The 5776-nt window shown below is 33.2% G+C and overlaps 1 pseudogene; it reads right to left on the bottom strand.

The window, feature by feature from the left end:
• Nucleotides 1-2727: 2727 nt before the first annotated feature.
• LOC108533176 (60S ribosomal protein L26 pseudogene) lies at nt 2728-3202 on the bottom strand (annotated as a pseudogene).
• Nucleotides 3203-5776: the final 2574 nt, after the last annotated feature.

The raw sequence follows: 5776 nt of genomic DNA, 5'->3' as shown, positions 1-5776 counted from the left end.
AGAATAACAAAACCATTACCAAAACTGATTTAAAAACTGATAATAGGCCAAGTGTGTTGGCTCATGCCTATAATCCCAACACTTTGGGAGGCCAAGGAGCACTGATCACTTGAAGCCAGGAATTCAAACCACCCTGGCCAATATGGAGAAATCCCATTGGCCCACCAAAAATTAAAAAATTAGTCGAGTGTGGTGGCTCGCACCTGTAATCCCAGCTACTTAGGAGGCTGAGGCACAAGAATCACTTGAACCCAGGGAACGGAGGTTGCAGTGAGCAGAGATTGAACCACTGCACTGCTGCCTGGGCAACAGAGAGAATCTGTCTCAATAAATAAATAAATAAATAAATAAATAAATAAATAAATAAGCAATAATAAATATGGGTTTATTTATAACAAGTAAATACATTAAATTTAGAACAAAGTATTCCTGCAAAGGAAATTTTATACCTTAAAGACTTCATTGTGAATTCCATCAAATGTTTAAGAAACAAATAATATCAGCTTTGTAAACTGTTTCAGAAAGTGGAGAGAGCATTTCCCCACTCATTTATGATCACACTGATAAAATGAAAGACAGTTAAATAACCCACAAATAAAAAAAGTTAGAGATCAATACTTCTTAACAACATAAGCCCAGAAATCCTTAACAAAACATTAGCAAAATGAATCATCAACACATCAAAAGGATTATACAAAATAAACAAGTATTATTTATCCTAGAAATGCAAGGTTGATTTAACATCCCCAAATCAATTCATGTAGCACACCATACTAGTAGAACAAAGGACAAAAGCAGATGGTAGTCTCAATAGATTCAGAAGGAAACATTTACCAAAAATAGAACATCTATTTATAATACAAATTCTTAACATGCTAGGAGTAAAAGGGAACTTCTTTCTGCTGACAAAGGAAATCCACAAAAACCTATCACTAGCGCCATAATTAATAGTGAAAGACGAATGTGGAACAAGCTAAGGATTTCTGTTCTTACCACTTTTATTCAACATTGCACCAAAGAGTCTACCACATGTAATAAAGCAAAAACAACAAGAAAACAACAACAACAACAAAGAAACACAACTTACTGGCACTCGAATTTAAGAAAAGAAGTAAAACTGATTTTATTCTTACATAGCCTAATCTTTTATATAGGAAATCCAAAAGAATCTAAGATAACATTATTATTGTCAATAAACAGTTTGGCAAGCTCATAGGATATAAGATCTATATTTATATATTAATCATGAAACAGGAAAAATCAATTGTATTTTTATATATTATCAACTAATATTCTGAAAATAAAATCCATTAAAAAACCTTTTGTTTTTAATAGTGTAAGAAGATATCAATTACTAGAAATAAATTTAACAAAAGGCATACAAAGTTTATATAGTGAAAGTTAGTGGTAGTGGTGAATGGATAGACATAAGGTGCTATATCTATAGGATGGAATATTATTCAGCAATAAAAATAATTGAAATATTGTTACAGATTCATGCCACAAGATAGATGATCTTCAGAAACATTATGCTAGGTGAAATAAGTCAGATACAAAAGACTATATATTATAAAAATATCCTATGTAAATAAGAATGAAAAATGCCCCCACAAATCAAGTTTATAGAGACAGTGTAGATAACTGGTTGCCTGGAACTGGGGATGGGAGTAGGGATTGAATGCAAAAGGCTGGGAGTAATTGGGGGTTTATAAAAACATTATCAAGCTGGATTGAGGCGATAGTTGCACAAATCTAGAAATTTATTAAAATTCATTTAATTTTACATTTACATTGGTTGAATGATATGATATTTAAATTGTACATTCATAAAGTTGATTCTAAAAATATGATGTTTTTCTATGACATATTTCCTAACATTTTCTTCCAACATGTGACTTGCCTTTGAATTGCCTTAACTGTGCCTTTCGCAGAGCAAGACTTAAACACGTTTAAATAAACTCCGATTTATCAAATTTTTATTTAAAAATCATAGCCTTGGTGTTGTATCTGTACCTCATTGCTAAACACAAAGTTGCAAATATTTTTCTTTTTCTGGAAGTTTTATACTTTTACATATTGAATTTAGAGCTATGATTTATTTTGTGTTAACTTTGTATAAGATGTGAAGTATTGGTTGACTTTTCTTTTTCCCTTTTTTGCATATGGACATACGATTTATTCATTGTCATTTGTCTAGAAGACAATCTTCCTTCAGTGAATTTTCTTTACACCTTTTTTACAAAATAGTTGGCTATATTTGGCTGGGTCTATTTCCTGGCTCTCTATTCTGTTTCATGGATCTATGTGCAATCCTTTTGTCAGTATCACATTTTCTTAATTACTATAGATTCACAGTAAATCTGAAAGTTATGAAGTGTTAGTTCTCCAACTTTTTTCTTTTTCTTTTTTTAAAAAAAGAAAAAAAAAAGGCTCTCCTAGTTTATTTTTTCTTATATCTTTTATAATCAGATTTTTAAAAATCACAAAAAAACTTGATGGAAGTTTGGATTGCAATTACGTTAATCTATATACTAAATTGAGAATAATTGAGATGTTAACAGAATTGAATCTTCCAGTGTAACCCATACAGAAATGATGGAAATGTCTTAGAGATGATGGGAATGTCCCACAATGGTCAATGATGTGGCTGCATTGGAATCAGTTTGGCAGTTCCTCAAAATATTGAACATCATATTACCCAGAAATTTACTTATTTATTTATTTTTGTTTCAAGTTTTAATCAAAGCTTTTATATAAGATTACTTTATTCCTGCATCTTCTCAATTGTTTCTTCCTTGTATTTGCCCTTTTCCTTTCCTACTTGGAGAGATTTGGCTTTCCGTTCAAGGATCTTTTTGCAGTCTTTGTCCAGTTTTAGCCTAGTGAGAACCACCTTGCTGGGGTGAATGCCTACGTGGATAGTTGTGCCATTAGCCTTTTCCCGCTGCACCCGTTCAATGTAGATAACATATTTCTTCCTGTAAACCTGGACTACGTTGACAATTTGCTGACCTTTATAGTGTCCTCGTACAACCTGAAATTCATCATCCTTTCGGATGGGCATGGATGGCACGTTGTACTCGTGTCTCAGCTCTTCGGAAAGAGGCGAAGACATAATCTTCCTGCGAATGTAGGAAGGTGCATTGAAATGCCTTTTGTGATTCTTGCTTTGGTCGGAAGTCACAAAGGGATTAAACTGCATTTTGGCCGCTCCCGCTTCGGCAATGGCCGCAAAAGGGAAGAGCCAGAAATTTATTTTTTATGTCTATAATCAAAAGAGATAAAACATATGTTCACACAAAATGTATACGTGAATGTTCACAATAGCATTATTTATAACAGCCAAAAGTGGAAATACACAATGCTTAAAATAGATCAAAATATAAATAAAATGTGATAGGTACATCTGTAAAACTGAATTGCATTTTAAATAAAGCATAATATACTGAAAATGCTACAGCATGGATGATCCTTGGAAACGTTATACTAAGTGAAAAAAAGCCGCTTAAAGGACCATGTTTTATATACAATGTCCAGGATAGGTAAATCCATAGAGACAGAAGTAGATCCGTAGTTGCCTAGGGCAGGGTGGTTAGGAGTAAATGAGGAGTGACTACTAATGAGCATGGGACTTCTTTATGGCATGATGGAAATTTTCTAAAATGGATTGTGATGACTGTTGTACAACTCTGAGTATACTAAAATCTATTAAATTTTATACTTTACATGAGTGAATTACATCTTAATACATCGGTTTAAAAAGGCCCAGGTGAATGTTTATACAACTTTGTTCTTAGTAACCAAATACTGGAAACAACCCAGATATCCTTCAGCAGATGAGCAAGTTGGAGTATATTCACAAAATGGAATACAGGTAGAAATAAAAAGGAACATATCATTGATCGAATCAAGAAAATTGTAATTCAAAATGTATTTTGGTAAATAATAGAAGCCAGACACAAAATCTATTTATTTAAAATTCCATTTATATGACATTTAGAAAAGTCAAAACTATAAGAACAATACAAAAAATTCAGTGGCTGCCAAGATTGGGAAAGGGAGAGATGTTTTCTACAAAGACATCACACAGATAAATTTTAATGATAATAGAACAGTTGTGCAAACTTCTGTAGTGGTGGATACATGGTTCTATGCATTTGCCAAACTCTGTAGAACTGTATAACATAAAGAGTGAACCCTACTATGTGCAAATTAAAAACAAACAAATGATAAAACCAGAAAGTCCGAGAAACTCAAGGTGGAATGTGACTGTGACAAATTATTCTAGCTATATTGTAAAACGATGACATAACCGCACTGAAGGGGCTGAAAAAAATAGCTGACCTGAGTCACTTTGGAATACTGTGTTCGACTTGATTCCACAGACAAAAAGAATTCTACAAAAACACTGTACTCTGGTTGCTAAATGTATTTCTTACGTATTTACAGAATAACAATTCTGAAAATATCTTTCTTGTATACAAGGGTTGAAAGAATAAGTAAATATTTGTAGATAATGAGAATGAGATAATCACTGTCAGAGAAGGAAGCTACAAATAACCACTAAAGTAATAGTAAAATAAACCCTGTGACACTAGACTAGACTAGGAGATAGCTGTGTAAACCTATGATTTTGATTTCCAAATACAATTTTTTTGGGAAAAAAGCCAGAGCTCCTTGGAGAAATGGCAGGTTTTAGGTAGAGTGGGAAAAGGGAAATATAAGATGAACCTGGGGCATCTTGTAATGTCAGAAAACTAAAAGGTCTAAAGAAAGTGCTTCAGAAAATGAAAGAACAGATACATGCTGAAAAAATACATGAACCGGTTAGAAAAAGTTCCTAACAGCTCATGTTAGAAGAATTTGAAAGTGAAATAAATATTATATATTAGATTATGACCATAGACTAAAGTAAATATCTATGATTCTACTGATATAAATGACTGATTGAGTAAAGAAATGTGGATGAATTATTTCTTACAAAATAATTCCAAATTATAAATGGAGAAAAGAACCACAGAAATAGATGCTGCAGGCAAATTAAATAAAAAAAATGCAAAAATTAGTGGAAAAAACGTTAAGAAGGAACAAAATATTTTGTTTGTTTTGTTTTTGTTTTTTTGAGATGAAGTCTTGCTGTGTCATCCAGGCTTGGGTGCAGCGCCACAAACTTGGCTCACTGCAACCTCCACCTCCCAGGTTCAAACGATTCTCCTGCCTCAGCCCCCTGAGTAGCTGGGACTACAGGTGTGCACCAATATGCCCAGCTAATTTTTGTATTTTTAGCAGAGATGGGGTATCACTGTGTTAGCCAGTATGGTCTTAATCTCCTGACCTTGTGATCTGCCCACCTAGGTCCACAGATAATTTAGTATTTCTCCCTCTAGCAAGTGGACTTAAATACCCCTTTTCTTGAATGCAAACTGGACTTAGTGACTATTTTTAACATACAGAGAACGGAAAGGGAAAACAGTAACTTTGCAATGGAGAACACCTGGTAGATGACATGTTATCCAAGTGATTCAAGTTAATGTCACCAGGATTAAATTATGTTGATATTCTGTACCACTGACATAATATGATAAGCAGAGCACTTCACCTTTGTAATTTTTTAAAACTCATAATCTCAGTCTAATCATGATAAAATATGGGTAAGCCCTAGTCTACAAAATAGCTGACTAGTTCTTTTCAAGTGTTAAGGTTATGGAAGACAAGAAAAGACCAAAAAAAATTACAGCTAACAGGAGACTAAAGAGACATGAAGTAAAGTTGTGCC

This window comes from Rhinopithecus bieti, unplaced genomic scaffold (assembly GCF_001698545.2).
Source record: "Rhinopithecus bieti isolate Rb0 unplaced genomic scaffold, ASM169854v2 scaffold_10351, whole genome shotgun sequence".
NCBI lineage: Eukaryota > Metazoa > Chordata > Mammalia > Primates > Cercopithecidae > Rhinopithecus > Rhinopithecus bieti.
This window is presented reverse-complemented; position numbering and strand designations above follow the sequence as displayed.